The sequence below is a fragment of the Mus caroli genome, unplaced genomic scaffold (genome assembly GCF_978045245.1).
Source record: "Mus caroli unplaced genomic scaffold, Mus_caroli_1 scaffold_4, whole genome shotgun sequence".
NCBI classification, from domain to species: Eukaryota; Metazoa; Chordata; class Mammalia; order Rodentia; family Muridae; genus Mus; species Mus caroli.
The window spans coordinates 48,290,491-48,308,310 of record NW_028227259.1 but is presented as its reverse complement, the minus strand read 5'-3'; the positions used below and the strand labels follow the sequence as shown (position 1 = coordinate 48,308,310).

The 17,820-nt window shown below is 39.3% G+C and overlaps 1 protein-coding gene across 10 annotated transcripts in view; it reads left to right on the top strand.

Annotated features, from left to right (window-relative positions):
* The window catches only part of Lcorl (ligand dependent nuclear receptor corepressor like), a 151,785-nt gene that overhangs the window by 57,898 nt on the left and 76,067 nt on the right, over positions 1–17,820 (top strand). The window contains exon 1 of one of the 10 annotated variants that reach the window (XM_029478136.2): positions 16,489–16,573. The exons of the other annotated variants lie outside the window; for them this stretch is intronic. The gene's annotated coding sequence lies outside the window, so the exon portion shown is untranslated. Of the gene's footprint in view, positions 1–16,488; positions 16,574–17,820 lie in introns of those variants that run through there. 10 annotated transcript variants of the gene reach the window in all.

The window sequence follows — 17,820 nt, the reverse complement described above, 5'->3', positions numbered from 1 at the left end:
CCTTATAAGAACAACATTTAATTGGAGCTGGCTTACAGGTTCAAAGGTTTAATCCATTATCATCAAGGCAGGAGCATGGCAGTGTCCAGGCAGGCATGGTGCAGGAGGAGCTGAGAGTTCTACATCTTCATGTAAAGGTAGACAGGAGTAGACTGGCTTCCAGGCAGCTAGGATGAGGGTCTTAATGCCCATGCCCATAGTGACACACCTATTCCAACAAGGCCACACCTCCTAATAGTGCCACTTCCTGGGCCAAGCATATTGAAACCCCACAGTGGATTTACAGGTTTTTAAAGTGTGTCCTTATGATTGTCTGTGTTCTTGACTTCTCTGGCTCCTACAATTGTTCCTCCTCCTCTTCCATGGGATTTCCCAGCTTCTGTCTAATGTTCATCTCTAGGTCTCTGTATCTTCTCCCATCAATTGCTCCCATACCACCCTGAATGCACCCAATCTCATCTCTGTTTAGTTTTTATCTGGATGACTTGTATATTGGCAAGAGTGTAATTGAAAATTCCCACTATCAGTGAGTGAGGAATTTAAGTGGAAGTAGTATTTCTTTTATGAGCCTGAGTACCCTTGTGTTTGGTGCCTAGATATGAAAAATTGCAATGTCCTCTCTTGAATTTTTCCTTTGATGAGTATGTAGTATCTTTCCACATCTCTTCTGGTTAGTTTTGGTTTGATGTCTATTTTGTCAGATGTTAAAATGGCTGCACCTGCTTGCTTCAATGGTCGATTTGATTGGAATGTTTTTTCCCAACCTTTTACTTTGAGGTGATAATCTATCCTTGATGTTAATAAGATGTGTTTCTTGAATCTAACAGAAGGATGGATTCTGTTTTTGAATCTATTTAGTTAGCCTGTACCTTTTTACTGGGGAATTGAGACCATTTATGTTTAGAGATGTCAGTAATCACTGTTCATTGATTCCTGTTATTTTGTTGTTGTGGTAGAGGGTGTATGTACTGTGTGGGTTCCTATGTGTGTTCCTGAATGTGTGTTCCTGTATGTGTGTGTTCCTGTATGTGTGCATGCATTTCCCCTTTTGATTTGTTGTTCTGGGATTTTTATTCCTTGTGTTTTCTTGGGTGTGGTTAACTTCTTTAGGTTGGAGTTTTCCTTCTAGTGCCTTCTGTAGGGACTAGATTTGTAGATAGATATTGCTTAAATTTGGTTTTAAAATGGAATGTCTTACTTTCTCAGTCTATTGTGAGTGAAAGTTTTGCTGGTTATAGTAGTCTGTGCTGGCATCTGTAGTCTGTAGCACTTCTGGCTTTTAGAGAAGTTAGGTATAATTCTAATAGGTCTGCCTTAATATGTTATTTGGTCTTTTGCCTTGCATCTTTTAATATTCTTTGTTTGTTCTGTACATTCAGTGTTATGAATCTTATGTGTTAAGGGAACTTCCTTTTCTAGTCCAGTCTATTTGGTGTTTTGTATGCTTTCCGCACCTTATATCTCATTGTCTAGGTTTGGGAAATTTTCTTAGGTGATTTTGTTGAAAACATTTTATGTGCCTTCAACCTGGTTTCTTCCCCTTTTTTCATTTTATTTGTGGCTGTTTTGTTTTTTGGTTTCTGTTGCTGTCTCTGACTTTTTAGGAGATTGTGGTACTTTAGTGTGGCTTGTTAAAAAAATTCTTCTCCAGTTCTGATATATGTGATCACTGCAAGTTCCAGGTAGAAAGTGTTTCCAAGTACTGGGTTCTGACACTTAGAAATGGGAATGGGCTTGGAGGGACAAGGCTGAGGAAGTCCATCTCAGGTAGGAAAACAGAGTATGCCAGTAGGATCTGCTTTGTCTGTGGGAGTGGGGTCAGAGAGGAACAAGGTCTGTTTGAGAGCTGAGAATGAGGCTAGGGGATTAGATTTAGAGAAATGGAGCAAGAGGCTAAGACCTTCAGTTGGCATCTTGCTTCTTGGCTAAAGTGGGTTCCCAATGAAAGCCTGCTAGAGTTGTGTATGGGATAAGCAATGAGTGGAGCACAAGAAGTCTGGAGGGGAAGGTCTGTGTCCTCCACTGAAGATGGGAACAAAGAGGAAGAGGCTACTACAGCAGGTGATGTGCTGCACAACTGGGGATTACACTAGGATTGGATTTGGGAGAGCAGAGAGAAAGGTGAAGATCTGTAATTATCCTGTCTGCCCGTCTAACTAGGGTGGCTTGTGGAATCCTAGGCAATGCCTCCAGGTCTTAGGGGCCTGGATAAAGCAATAAGTGGAGGGAGGGAGAGGCATTAGGAGTGGAAAGTCTGTATGTTGTACTGGAGATGGAGGAGGTGCAGTGGGGGAATCTACAGAGCTGGGGATGAGTCTTGGGGGCTGGACTGGGAAACTAGAAGGACAGCTGAAGAGCTGCAGTCTTTGGCAGGAATGGCCTGCAGGTTTCTGGTAGTACGTTTCTTACTAAGTATGTTTGATTTTTTCATTTCAACAGCTCTGTCTGAAGGATATCTTAATTTTTTACATCACAGTAACATTACTATCTTGAAATCAAACTGATAGGCATTTTCTCACATGTGCCAAAATTATGATAATTTGTAAGTTTTGCATAATGTTTCATTTTAATTATTTCCATGTACCTGTGTAAGAGTGCCTGAGAGTAAATCGCATATGCTATTTCATACATGGGGAAGTGAGAGGATAACCTGAAGTAAAAGTCCTCCCTTCTCCCTCTGGTGAGACTAGATCTCTCTGTTGTCTGCTGCTGCATTAGCTAAGCTGGCTGGACCATGAGCTTCAAAGGATTCTCTTGTCTTTGCCTTCCATCTTACTGTAGGAATACTGAAATTACAGACATGCACACAAATTTCTGAAGGTTCTGAAGATTCAGGCTCAGCTCCTCACGCTTTGTGTACCAAGTGCTTTATTTAGTGAGCCACCTCCCCAGCCTACATCCTTTTAAGTTAACATTATAACATACTGCCTTTTTATCATGTCATTTTTCAAATTTTTTTATTAGGTATTTTCTTCATTTACATTTCCAATGCTATCCCAAAAGTCCCCCATACCCTCCTCCCCCAATCCCCCCCCACTCCCACTTCTTGACCCTGGCATTCCCCTGTACTGGGGCATATAAAGTTTGCAAGACCAATGGGCCTCTCTTTCCAGTGATGGCCGACTAGATCATCTTTCGATACATATGCAGCTAGAGACAAGAGCTCCGGGGTACTGGTTAGTTCATATTGTTGTTTCACCTATAGGGTTGCAGATCCCTTTAGCTCCTTGGGTACTTTCTCTAGCTCCTCCATTGGGGGCCCTGTGATCCATCCAATATATCATGTCATTTTTATGCATTATATCATGTATTATACTTTGCTTATATCCAGGAATTCCCACTACCTTCCTCCTGTATGAGTTTTGGAAATTGAGTACCTATATTATTTCTGGATTAGATTATATTCAGCTGTTATAGCATGCTTATAAGTGTTTAAGGAATCACCATCAAATTTTGTTATGAATTATTCTAAAGAACAAAAATTTATTATCAAATTGTAAAGACTTACTTTTAATGATAAAATCTTGTGTTTATCAAGGTTAAGTTAGCGTACTTTATGGGGCCCTATGTATTAGCAGTACAATATTCCTGAAAGGGTTTATAAGTAAATGTTAAAAGTTTAAAAGATAGTATTTATACATTAATAACCTTTTTATGGATTTCTAGAATGTAATCAAATTTGCAGAAGATATGTATATGTATGTGTATATGTATATACATACACACACACACACACACACACACACACATATATGGCTGTTACAGGCTTTTAAGGATAGCTTTGCTACAGTAACAGGCTGTTAAATGATTTTGTATTAGTAATTAAAATATATTCAGTTATTAAGAGTTATGTTGAATAAATTAACATGAATGGATTATTGGGCTGAAGAAAATAAAATTGTTGTTTATGTGTTATGTATGAGTTTTATTTCATGTTCCTTTGACAAAAGCAATTAAGGAAGAAAACTTGTTTGGCTCATAATTTTAGATTATTGTCCATTATTATGAGAAATGAAGCCACTTGTCATAACACATAGATATGAACAGTGGGTTTACACATGCATGCTTGAACTAAGCGCCCCATCTCCACCATTGTTTTTTTTTATAGATATTTTCTTTATTTACATTTCAAATGTTATCTACTTTCCTAGTTTCCCCTCTGAAAGTCCGATACCCCCTTCCCCCTCCCCTTGCTCACCAACCCACCCACTCCTGCTTCCTGGCCCTGGCATTCCCACACACAGGGGCATAGAACCTTCACAGGACCAAGGGCCTCTCCTCCCATTGATGACCAACTAGACCATCCTCAGCTACAAATGCAGCTGGAGCCATGAGCCCCACCATGTGTTTTCTTTGGTTGGTAGTTTAGTCCCAGGGAGCTCTGGGGTTACTGGTTAGTTCATATTGTTGTTCCTTCTATGGGGCTGCAAACCCCTTCAGCTCCTTGGGTACTTTCTCTAGCTCCTTCATTGTTGACCCTGTACTCCACCCAATGGATGGCTATGAGCATCCTCTTCTATATTTGTCAGGCACTGGCATAGCCTCACAAGAGATAGCTATATCAGGGCCCTGTCAGAAAAATCTTGCTGGCACATGCAATAGTGTCTGGGTTTGGTGGTTGTTTTTGGGATGGATCCCCGTGTGGGGCAGTCTCTGGATGGTCCTTCCTTCCTTCTCTGCTTCATACTTTGTTTCTGTAACTCCATCCATGGCTATTTTGTTCCCCCTTCTAAGGATCAAAATCTTTGATCCTTTGGTCTTCCTTCTTTTTGAGTTTCATATGTTTTGCAAATTGTATCTTGGATACTCTGAGTTTCTGGGCTAATATCCACTTATCATTGGATACATATCATGTGTGTTCTTTTGTGATTGGGTTACCTCACTTAGGATGATATCCTCCAGATCCATCAATTTGTCTAAGAATTTCATAAATTCATTGTTTTTAATAGCTGAGTAGTACTCCATTGTGTAAATGTACCACATTCTCTATATGCATTCCTCTGTTGAGGGACATCTGGGTTCTTTCCAGCGTCTGGCTATTATGAATAAGGCTGCTATGAACATAGTGGAACATGTGTCCTTATTACATGTTGGAGCATCTTCTGTGTATATCTGTCTCCATTCTTAATGCAGTTCCGAATCCCCTATGTAGGTGGTGTCACCCACAGTAGGTAGGTCTTCCTACTCCATTAATAATCAAGGTAGTCTCACACAGACATGACCATAGGCCAGCCTAACTTAAATAGTCCTAATTAAGATTTCCTTTCTTGATAATCCTAGATTATGTCAAGGCGACATTTAAAATTAAACATTCCAAAACATAGCTATACTGATGTATTTTTGCTAGAAAGGATAACAGGTTTTAATATATTTTAATAGAATAATTGTATTTATTCATTCACAGTGTCATACATGTAAGCAATGTATCTTGATCAAAGTGCACTCTCAACTCACCTCTCCCAGCTTCCTCAGGTACCACTAAAATATCTCCGTCCCCTATTCTTCATAGCCTCTAACTTTTAAAAATATATATAGAACCCACTGAGTCCTGTTGGAATGTCAACTGATCTTGCTGATTTGATACTGTGTAGGTAACTAGCTGCTGTTTATGAGTGCAGTAGCCATGCATGTTCAAAAGACAGTATTTCACGGCACTCTTCCCCATTCTCTGTCCCATAATTCTTTCCACCCCATCTTCCTTGATGTTCCCACAGCCTCGGGGGAGGGGGGTTGATATAGATGTCTCATTTAGGGCTGAGTACCCAGTAGTCACTTATTCCCAGCACTTTGATTAACTTCTGACCACTGCATTAAAGTGTAGAGTAAAGCTTTCTTGGCCAAGTTGAGTGTAGCATGAATCTGTTTATAAAAAAGCAAATATTTAGAAGGCAATTTGACAAGACATCCCTGTAATAAGACAACAGTAATAGGTACCTCTCTAGGACCTAGGACCTTTCAAGTTTACAGTATCAGGCACAAATTCCCTCTTTCAGAGAAGACTTTGAAATCCAATCCTTATTTATAATAGCCAGAAGCTGGAAAGAACCCAGATGCCCCACAACAGAGGAATGAATACAGAAAATGTGGTACATATACACAATGGAGTACTACTCAGCTATTAAAAAGAATGAATTTATGAAATTCCTAGGCAAATGGATGGACCTGGAGGGCATCATCCTGAGTGAGGTAACCCAATCACAAAGGAACTCACACAATATGCACTCACTCATAAGTGGATATTAGCCCAGAAACTTAGGATACCCAAGATATAAGATACAATTTGCTAAACACATGAAACTCAAGAAGAATGAAGACCAAAGTGTGGACACTTTGCCCCTTCTTAGAATTGGGAACAAAACACCCATGGAAGGAGTTACAGAGACAAAGTTTGGAGCTGTGACGAAAAGGATGGACCATCTAGAGACTGCCATATCCGGGGATCCATCCCATAATCAGCTTCCAAATGCTGACACCGTTGCATACACTAGCATGATTTTGCTGAAAGGACCCAGATATAGCTGTCTCTTGTGAGGCTATTCCGGGGCCTAGCAAACACAGAAGTTGTTGCCCACAGTCAGCTATTGGATGGATCACAGGGCCCCCAATGGAGGAGCTAGAGAAAGTAACCAAGGAGCTAAAGGGATCTGCAACCCTATATAGGTGGAACAACAATATGAACTAACCAGTAACCCCCCCCCCCCGAGCTCGCGTCTCTAGCTGCATATGTATCAGAAAATGGCCCAGTCGGCCATCAGTGGAAAGAGAGGCCCATTGGTTGTGCAAACTTTATCTGCCTCAGTACAGGGGAATGCCAGGGCCAAGAAGTGGGAGTGGGTTGGGGAGCGTGTGGGGGACTTTTGGGATAGCATTGGAAATGTAAATGAAATAAATATCCAATAAAATAAAATAAAATAAAAAATAAAAGGTAGTTGGTTACCCAAGCAAGATTTGCGTGTTTTGCATCGGTGGATATATCTTGCCTGGTAGGTCAGTATTGTAGCTGGTGAAGTTTGATGGCTTTTCTCTCCCAATGGCCTTTATGGCAATTTCCAGCAATGTGAAAACTAGCCAGCAGGGAGAGAATTTTTGAGTTAATTCCAACTTGATTTCTGTATGTCTTAAAATCAAAGTGTTTTGAATTTTGAACAGTAGGGTTTTAAAAGTATGTCTCTTTTTTTTAAACTGCACTAGAAAGAAGAGATATCAAAATGGTAACTATTTTTTGAAGTGTGGATTATGAGTGATTTTATATATTTTCTCTACTGAAAATATATAATTTAAAATACAAAAATGTTTTTAAGTGATCATTTTTGTAGTTTTCTTACAAATACTCTTAGAGGCAAGTTTTTTTTTTAATTGCCATTGATCATATTGTATAGTTTTTATTAGATGAAACTTCTATCTAATTTCATAGAATTTTATAACCATAAAGGAATTTTTATTTTATTGGTGGTTTCAAAACTTATTCTCATTTTATGACATATCTTCATATTATTTTAAGCAATCCTTAGATGGGAATGGGTCTTAACACAGGAATACAGAGGGCTATTCCAGTGTTTCCTGTCTAGCTTTCCAAGCACCTATTGCTGATACTAGATGTATTGTCATCTGATGTTTAAGGTCTTCGGGGTCTTTAAACTTTGAACTCAAAACTGTGGTGTATTCCTCAACCTTCCTTTCTTACAAGCTTCCTTTTCACAGCCATATTTGAAATTAGTGTTAAACTTCATTGTTCTCTGCTAACCCAAGTGGAAAGCTGGGACTTATATCCTCATCTGTTTTGTATATATGTTTGCATAAATACTTATATTTTTTTAGAAATTAGTTTATTAGACATATGGATTCGTGCATGCTATCACTACCATAATAGTCCACAATGCTGCCATTGTCCTATCCATCTCCTCCACTCCACCTTTCCTCTTCTTTCTCTCCCAACCTGTGGAAAACATTCTGTATTTTAACTGGCTCCGGATTTTGGCTTTTCCCACAGTGCCACATACAATGGTTTTGTATGTAGTTAGCAGGATGCATTTGCGGATCTTTCTTTTTGTGGCTCACTAGTACTTTTTTTTAATGTGTCTCTTAATATTTTTGCCTAGTGTGAATCTGACTAGTGTTTGCTTATCTCTTTACTTACGGACCCACATCTTGATCACTTTGAAAATTTGGCAGTTTTAAATAAGGCTTCTTTAAATATCTACAACTTTGAGGGTAGACAGAAGTTTTCAACTTTCTTTAATTAGTGTGAATAACATCATCATTGGGAAGACTATGTTTATGTATTTTAGAAACTGCTAGACTGTTTTCAAAAGTCGCTGGTCTGCTTCAAATTCCTGCCAGCAGTGAATGATGTTGCTGTTCCCTTAGTGTTGCTAGTCCTTACTAGCTAGCCTTTAATAGCTGCATTTGGGACTTTTCATTCTAACAGGTCTATACTGGTACCTTGTTTTCTCAGTGTGTAGATCCCTAATGACATTTGATTTTGATCATCTTGTCACACACATATTTGAATCTTTATATCTTCTGGGTGGGATGTGTTTAGATTGATCGTGGTATTTGGATAGTGATAGAACCAGAATTAGGAAGCATTTCTTTTGTTTCAGTTTTCTAGAATGGATGGTAGAGTACCATATGGGCTTGTGTTTTCTGTTTGGCAGATGTTTGCTTACTTCTTGGTCTATTTTTAATAGCTCCGGACTCCCTGAGGTTATCTGTTCTTGCCTGGGCTTTGGTTGCCTTCTTGTTAGAGGAGTAGATCATTTCCCCTAAGTTATCAAATTTCTGGGAATAATGTTATTTGTAACATCCCTTTATTCATCCAACATCTCTAACTTCAGAAATGACTAGCCCCTCTGTTCTGACACTTGATTTTTTTTCCCTCTTTTTAAAAAAAAATTATTTTATTTTTTATTAGGTATTTATTTCATTTACATTTCCAATGCTATCCCAAAAGTCTCCCACCCGCTCCCCCACCAACTCCCCCACCCACCCACTCCCACTTCTTGGCCCTGGCATTCCCCTGTACTGAGGCAGATAAAGTTTGCACAACCAATGGGCCTCTCTTTCCACTGATGGCCGACTAGGCCATTTTCTGATACATATGCAGCTAGAGACGCGAGCTTGGGGGGGGGGGGTACTGGTTAATTCATATTGTTGTTCCACCTATAGGGTTGCAGATCCCTTTAGCTCCTTGGTTACTTTCTCTAGCTCCTCCATTGGGGGCCCTGTGATCCATCCAATAGCTGACTGTGGGCAACCACTTCTGTGTTTGCTAGGCCCCGGAATAGCCTCACAAGAGACAGCTATATCTGGGTCCTTTCAGCAAAATCTTGCTAGTGTATGCAACGGTGTCAGCATTTGGAAGCTGATTATGGGATGGATCCCCGGATATGGCAGTCTCTAGATGGTCCATCCTTTTCGTCACAGCTCCAAACTTTGTCTCTGTAACTCCTTCCATGGGTGTTTTGTTCCCAATTCTAAGAAGGGGCAAAGTGTCCACACTTTGGTCTTCATTCTTCTTGAGTTTCATGTGTTTAGCAAATTGTATCTTATATCTTGGGTATCCTAAGTTTCTGGGCTAATATCCACTTATGAGTGAGTGCATATTGTGTGAGTTCTTTTGTGATTGGGTTACCTCACTCAGGATGATGCCCTCCAGGTCCATCCATTTGCCTAGGAATTTCATAAATTCATTCTTTTTAATAGCTGAGTAGTACTCCATTGTGTAAATATACCACATTTTCTGTATCCATTCCTCTGTTGAGGGGCATCTCGGTTCTTTCCAGCTTCTGGCTATTATAAATAAGGCTGCTATGAACATAGTAGAGCATGTATCCTTCTTACCAGTTGGAACATCTTCTGGATATATGCCCAGGAGAGGTATTGCTGGATCCTCCAGTAGTACTATGTCCATTTTCTGAAGAACCACCAGACTGATTTCCAGAGTGGTTGTACAAGCTTGCAATCCCGCCAACAATGGAGGAGTGTTCCTCTTTTTCTACATCCTCACCAGCATCTGCTGTCACCTGAATTTTTGATCATAGCCATTCTGACTGGTGTGAGGTGGAATCTCAGGGTTGTTTTCATTTGCCTTTCCCTGATGATTAAGGATGTTGAACATTTTTTCAGGTGCTTCTCAGCCATTCGGTATTCCTCAGGTGAGAATTCTTTGTTTAGCTCTGAGCCCCGTTTTTTAATGGGGTTATTTGATTTTCTGGAGTCCACCTTCTTGAGTTCTTTATATATATTGGATATTAGTCCCCTATCTGATTTAGGATAGGTAAAGATCCTTTCCCAATCTGTTGGTGGCCTTTTTGTCTTATTGACAGTGTCTTTTGTCTTACAGAAGCTTTGCGATTTTATGAAGTCCCATTTGTCGATTCTCGATATTACAGCACAAGCTATTGCTGCTCTATTTAGTAATTTTTCCCCTGTACCCATATCTTCGAGGCTTTTCCCTACTTTCTCCTCTATAAATATCAGTGTCTCTGGTTTTTTGTGGAGTTCCTTAATCCACTTAGATTTGACCTTAGTACAAGGATATAGGAATGGATCAATTCCGATTCTTCTACATGAAGAAAATGCTGTCTATTTTCCACTGGATGATTTTTCCTCCCTTGTCAAAGATCAAGTGACCATAGGTGTGTGGGTTCATTTCTGGGTCTTCAAAGTATTCCATTGGTCTACTTGTCTGTCGCTATACCAGTACCATGCACTTTTTATCACTATTGCTCTGAAGTACAGCTTTAGGTCAGGCATGGTGATTCCACCAGAGGTTCTTTTATCCTTGAGAAGAGTTTTTGCTATACTAGGTTTTTTGTTATTCCAGGTGAATTTGCAGATTGCCCTTTCTAATTCGTTGAAGAATTGAGTTGGAATTTTAATGGGGATTGCATTGAATCTGTTGATTGCTTTTGGCAAGATAGCCATTTTTACTATATTGATCCTGCCAATATATAAGCATGGGAGATCTTTCCATCTTCTGAGATTTTCTTTAATTTCTTTCTTAAGAGGCTTGAAGTTCTTATCATACAGATCTTTCACTTCCTTAGTTAGAGTCACGCCAAGATATTTTATATTATTTGTGACTATTGAGAAGGGTATTGTTTCCCTAATTTCTTTCTCAGCCTGTTTGTTTGTCCTTTGTGTACAGAAAGGCCATTGACTTGTTTGAGTTAATTTTAAATCCATCTACTTCATTGAAGCTGTTTATCAGGCTTAGGAGTTCTCTGGTGGAATTTTTAGGGTCACTTAAATATACTATCATATCATCTGCAAAAAGTGATATTTTGACTTCTTCCTTTCCAATTTGTATCCACTTGATCTCCTTTTGTTGTCGAATTGCTCTGGCTAGGACTTGAAGTACAATGTTGAATAGGTAGGGAGAAAGTGGGCAACCTTGTCTAGTCCCTGATTTTAGTGGGATAGGTTCCAGCTTCTCACCATTTACTTTGATGTTGGCTACTGGTTTGCTGTATATTGCTTTTACCATGGGCCTTGAATTCCTGATCTTTCCAAGACTTTTATCATGAATGGGTGTTGTATTTTGTCAAATGCTTTCTCCGCATCTAACGAGATGATCATGTGGTTTTTGTCTTTGAGTACGTTTATATAATGGATTACGATGATGGATTTTCGTATATTGAACCATCCCTGCATCCCTGGGATGAAACCAACTTGGTCATGATGGTTGATTGTTTTGATGTGTTCTTTGATTCGGGATAGGGAGAACTTTATTGAGGCATTTTGCATCGATATTCATAAGGGAAATTGGTTTGAAGGTCTCTATCTTCGTTGGGTCTTTTTGTGGTTTAGGTATCAGAGTAATTGTGGCTTCATAGAATGAGTTGGGTAGACTACCTTCTGCTTCTATTTTGTGGAATAGTTTATGAAGAACGTGGATTAGATCTTCTTTGAAGGTCTGATAGAACTCTGCACTAAACCTATCTGGTCCTGGGCTTTTTTTGGTTGGGAGACTATTAATTACTTCTTCTATTTCTTTAGGGGATATAGGACTGTTTAGATCATTAACCTGATCTTGGTTTAACTTTGGTACCTGGCATCTGTCTAGAAACTTGTCCATTTCATCCAGGTTCTCTAGTTTTGTTGAGTATAGCCTTTTGTAGAAGGATCTGATGGTGTTTTGGATTTCTTCAGGATCTTTTCTTATGTCTCCCTTTTCATTTCTGATTTTGTTAATTAGAATGCTTTCCCTGTGCCCTCTAGTGAGTCTGGCTAAGGGTTTATCTATCTTGTTGATTTTCTCAAAGAACCAGCTCCTCCTTTGGTTGATTCTTTGAATAGTTCTTCTTGTTTGCACTTGGTTGATTTCACCCCTGAGTTTATTTCCTGCAGTCTACTCCTCTTGGGTGAATTTGCTTCCTTTTGTTCTAGAGCTTTTAGGTGTGTTGCCAAGGTGCTAGTGTGTGCTCTCTCTAGTTTCTTTTTGGAGGTACTCAGAGCTATGAGTTTTCCTCTTAGAAATGCTTTCATTGTGTCCCATAAGTTTGGGCATGTTGTGGCTTCATTTTCATTAAACTCTAAAAAGTCCTTAATTTCTTTCTTTATTCCTTCCTTGACCAAGGTATCATTGAGAAGAGTGTTTTTCAGTTTCCAGGTGAATGTTGCCTTTCTATTATTTATTTTGTTACTAAAGATTAGCCTTAATCCATGGTGATCTGATAGGATGCATGGGACAATTTCAATATTTTTGTATCTGTTGAGGCTTGTTTTGTGTCCAGTTATGTGGTCAATTGGAGAAGGTACCATGAGATGGTGAGAAGAAGGTATATCCTTTTGTTTTAGGATAAAATGTTTTGTAATTATCTGTTAGATACATTTGTTTCATAACTTCTGTTAGTTTCACTGTGTCCCTGTTTAGTTTCTGTTTCCATGATCTGTCCATTGATGAAAGTGGTGTGTTGAAGTCTCCCACTATTATTGTGTGAGATGCAATGAGTGCTTTGAGCTTTACTAAAGTTTCTTTAATGAATGTGGCTGCCCTTTTACTTGGAGCATAGATAATCAGAATTGAGAGTCCCTCTTGGAAGATTTTACCTTTGAAATGAGTATGAAGTGCCCCTCCTTCTCTTTTTTGATGACTTTGGGTTGGAAGTCGATTTTATGTGATATTAGAATGGCTACTCCAGCTTGATTCTTCAGACCATTTGCTTGGAAAATTGTTTTCCAGCCTTTCATTCTGAGGTAGTGTCTGTCTTTTCCCTGAGATTGGTTTCCTTTAAGCAGCAAAATGTTGGGTCCTGTTTGTGTAGCCAGTCTGTTAGTCTATGTCTTTTTATTGGGGAGTTGAGTCCATTGATATTAAGAGATATTAAGGAAAAGTAATCGTTGTTTTCTATTATTTGTGTTGTTAACATTGGCATTCTGTTCTGGTGGCTGTCTTCTTTTAGGTTAGTTGAAGGATTACTTTCTTGTTTTTTCTAGGACGTGGTTTCCATCCTTGTATTGGTTTTTTTCTGTTATTATCCTTTGAAGGGCTGGATTCGGGAAAGGTAATGAGTGAATTTGGTTCGGTCATGGAATTCTTTGGTTTCTCCATCTACAGTAATTGAAAGTTTGGCTGGGTATAGTAACCTGGGTTGGCATTTGTGTTCTCTTAATGTCTGTATAACATCTGTCCAGGCTCTTCTTGCTCTCAGTCTGTGGTGAAAAATCTGGTGTAATTCTGATTGGCTTGCCTTTATATGTTACTTGACCTTTTTCCCTTACTGCTTTTAATATTCTATCTTTATTTAGTGCATTTTTTGTTCTGATTATTATGTGTAGGGAGGAATTTCTTTTTTGGTCCAGTCTATTTGGAGTTCTCTAGGCTTCTTGTATGTTCATGGGCATCTCTTTCTTTAGGTTTTGGAAGTTTTCTTCTATAATTTTGTTGAAGATATTTGCTGGCCCTTTGAGTTGAAAATCTTCATTCTCATCTACTCCTATTATCCATAGGTTTGGTCTTTTCATTGTGTCCTGGATGCTTGGAGTTAGGATCCTTTTGCGTTTTGTATTTTCTTTGATTGTTGTGCCCATGTTCTCTATGGAATCTTCTGCACCTGAGATTCTCTCTTCCATCTCTTGTATTCTGTTGCTGATGCTTGCATCTGTGGTTCCAGATTTCTTTTCTAGGGTTTCTATCTCCAGCATTGCCTCACTGTGGGTTTTCTTTATTGTGTCTACTTCCCTTTTTAGGTCTAGTATGGTTTTGTTCGTTTTTATCACCTGTTTGGATGTGTTTTCCTGTTTTTCTATAAGGACTTGCAACTCTTTAGCAGTGTTCTCTTGTATTTCTTTAAGTGAGTTATTAAAGACCTTCTTGATGTCTTCTACCACCATCATGAGATATTCCTTTAAATCCGGGTCTAGGTTTTTCGGTGTGTTGGGGTGCCCTGGACTGACTGAGGTGGGAGTGCTCGGTTCTGATGATGGCGAGTGGTCTTGGTTTCTGTTAGTAAGATTCTTATGTCTGCCTTTTGCCATCTGGTAAACTCTGGAGTTAAAGTTGTCTTTGGTTAGAGTTTGTACCTCTCATGATTCCTTTATTCTCTACCAGCAGACCTGGGAGACTAGCTCCCTCCTGAGTTTCAGTGGTCAGAGCACTCTCTGCAGGCAAGCTCTCCTCTTTCAGGGAAGGTGCACAGATACCTGGCGTTCATACTTGCCTCCTGGCAGAAGATGAAGGCCTGAATCAGGACCTGTCCCAGAAGCTGTTAGCTTCAGTAGTCTACAGTCTCACCTGTGCAGACTAGTCTCAGTGGAGTCCGTGAGCCAAGATGTCTTTCTCAGAATCTCAGGCAAAGCCCTCCCGGGCTGGGTGGACACCTATCCTCTGGCAGGGAAGGTGCCCGGATGTCTGGAGCCTTAGAAGGGGGCTGCCTCAGAAGCTCTGTGGCTCCCGCCTGTCCCAAAAGCTGTTAGCTTCTGTAGTTCACACTCTCACCTGTGTAGAGTAGTCTCGGTGGAGTCCAGGAGCCAAGATGTCTCCCTCAGATGCTCAGGCACTCCTCTTCAGGCCTCTTTGAAGTGCTGCACGAGCCTCCTTATAAGGACTTCTCTGATATTGTGGGGGATTCCTTCCCCATATTAGGCTCTCCATCCAGGGTCACACATCCCTTCCAGTCGGCCCCAGCACCGGGTCACCTTGGGAGTAGAGTCGGCAGACATTCCCAAGGTCCCCAGAGCCTTTTCCCTCTTTTTTTTCCTAATTAGCCTAGCTAGAGATTTATGGATTGTATTATCTTTTCAAAGTACCAGCTGATTTTAATTTTTAGAAAGGCCTGTACTACAAACTGGGAGGATATATAGCAAATGTTGCAATCATTATCTTTTAATAGTGCAGTTTGTAGATGAAATTTTTTTCTCTTTGTACTTTAGTTCTTTCTTCAATTTTTTTTATATAATATATTGTGGCCATATTCTTTCCCCTCTTCCAACTTCTCCCAGATTCCCCCTGAACTTCACAGTCTTTCTCAGAAAAACAAAATAAACACAAAAACAGAACAAAAAAAAAAAAAAAGGTGGGGGCAGGCAGAAGGAATTAAAGCAAACACAGCAGGAAGGCAGGGAGTCTCTTTTTGTGTAGTTACTAAAATGTCTCATAGCACAAATTGGTATAAGCATATAAAACTGTTTGTGCTTGTGTATTTGTACACATGCATGGACCTGTGTTAGCTTGTACATGTGTGTGATTGTGTGTGTGTGTGTGTGTGTTTACAGGATTCAGACCCATCCACTGAGCTAAAGCTGTAGACCTAGTGTTATTTTGTAGCTGCATTGTCATCGTTCAGTGTGTTTCTCGGAAGTCAGTAAACTTAAACCCATTGTTCAATGAGCAACACAAAATAAAATCTATGTTTTTATCTTTCACTGAAATTTGTCTTTGGGAACTATAAATTTATATTCTGTGAATAAACTATACTAAAAAGAATAAAGTATTCAAAGTAAATGAAAGTTGTGTTTTTTAAAATTACATACATGTTTTTATATTAACTTATCTTAAAGCTTTAACATGCAAGTATTACTCTCTTCAAGTTCCCAAGAAGAGACTGAAGCCTGAAAAATCATACTTGCTTGGCCACAGCTAGTATGTAGAATGTCCCTGCACCTATATCAGCTTTTACAATCAATTTTTATTGCCTTTTATTTGTAAGCATATTTAATTTTTTGGTAATTTTGGTGTAACCCTTACTGTAACCCTGGCTAAGCCTAGAATTTACTATGTGAAGTAAGCCAGCCTTGAACTTCTGTCAGCCTGCCTCAGCCTCCTGAGTACTAGGATTATAAGTGTATGCTATCATACCTATTTCAATAAAGGTACACTATTTTAATCTTTTTGAACTTTGGTTTTTATTTTACAACTGATAGTTGTAAATTGAAATTAAAACTCATTGAATTCATATATTTTTAAATTTTTAAAAATTTTTTAATGCCTAAAAGCCTCCTATATGTGTTTTGCCTGCATTCATGTCTGCACCATGTACACAGAAATCCAGAAGAACGCATCAGACTCCCCTGAAACTGGAGCCATAGATAGTTGTGAGCCACCATGTGGGTATTGGGTACTGAGCAGGTAGGTCCTCTGGTAGCACAGCCAGTTTTCTTAATTACTGAAACATCCCTCTCTGTACCCCTTACAACTATTATGTCTTATGTTCCCATTTACTGCTCTTTGCAAATACATGTAAGTACTAATACTATTGTGATACTGGAAAGTTCTCTCTACACATTTCTATGATCTTTCACTCGAGGTTGGGATTAATGTAGAAGAGAGCCATAAGAGTGACCCTAGCCAGTATAATTGTTGATTATCATACCAGGAACAGTACACTTTATTTTCTGTGTAACTTAGAAGAGATGCATCTTCAGCTTTATTGAGCTTTTAAAAGAATTTCTGTAGCACACTGATCTGAAGGGGTCTGCAACCCTATATGTGGAACAACAATATGAACTAGCCAGTACCCCCCGGAGCTCATGACTCTAGCTGCATATGTAGCAGAAGATGGCCTAGTCGGCCATCACTGGGAAGAGAGGCCCCTTGGTCTTGCAAACTTTTTATGCCCCAGTACAGGGGAATGCCAGGGCCAAGAAGTGGGAGTGGGTGGGTAGGGGAGCAAGGCTGGGGGAGGGTATAGAGGACCTTCAGGATAGCATTTGAAATGTAAATGAAGAAAATATATAATTAAAAAAAAAAAGATGGCTTTCCAATTAGCCACTGTATAGCTGTCTCAGAGAGTAAAAGCTTCCCATGTAAAGTTCTGCGTGCAGGTTTATTTAGGGGAAAAAATTGGAAAAGCGTTCTGTTGTTATCAATGATTCTAAAAGTCACTCCATCTACTAAAAGTGAGTAGAATGACAGTGTCACCATACCTTCTTAACATGTCCTTAGCAGATAAGTGTTTTTATGTTCCAGAAATTTTTTCAATATGTTAGAACTGTTGGATTGTAAAGAATAGCATTAAAAAAAAGAAGCCCATTTATTTAAACTTGTCCCATAGGTCATATATCATAGATGCATATAATGTGCTTTGATTATATTACTCTTGTCTATATTATCCTCACTTACTCCCCCTCCCAAGTCTGCCCAAGTCTTTTTCTAAGTTTTTTTTTTCTTTCTTTGTGCCCCTCTGCATTTAATTAGAGATGCTTTTATGAGATTGAGTTATTTATTGGAGCAAAGGTAATGTAACCAGTGACTACATTATTGTGGATAGGACTTCCTCTCAGCCACTAGCCACTAAGTGCCTTTAACTCTTCATGGAAGAAGGGGGCCTAATGAGCCCCCTCTGCATTTATGGTGGGATGTGGAAAAGTCCTGTC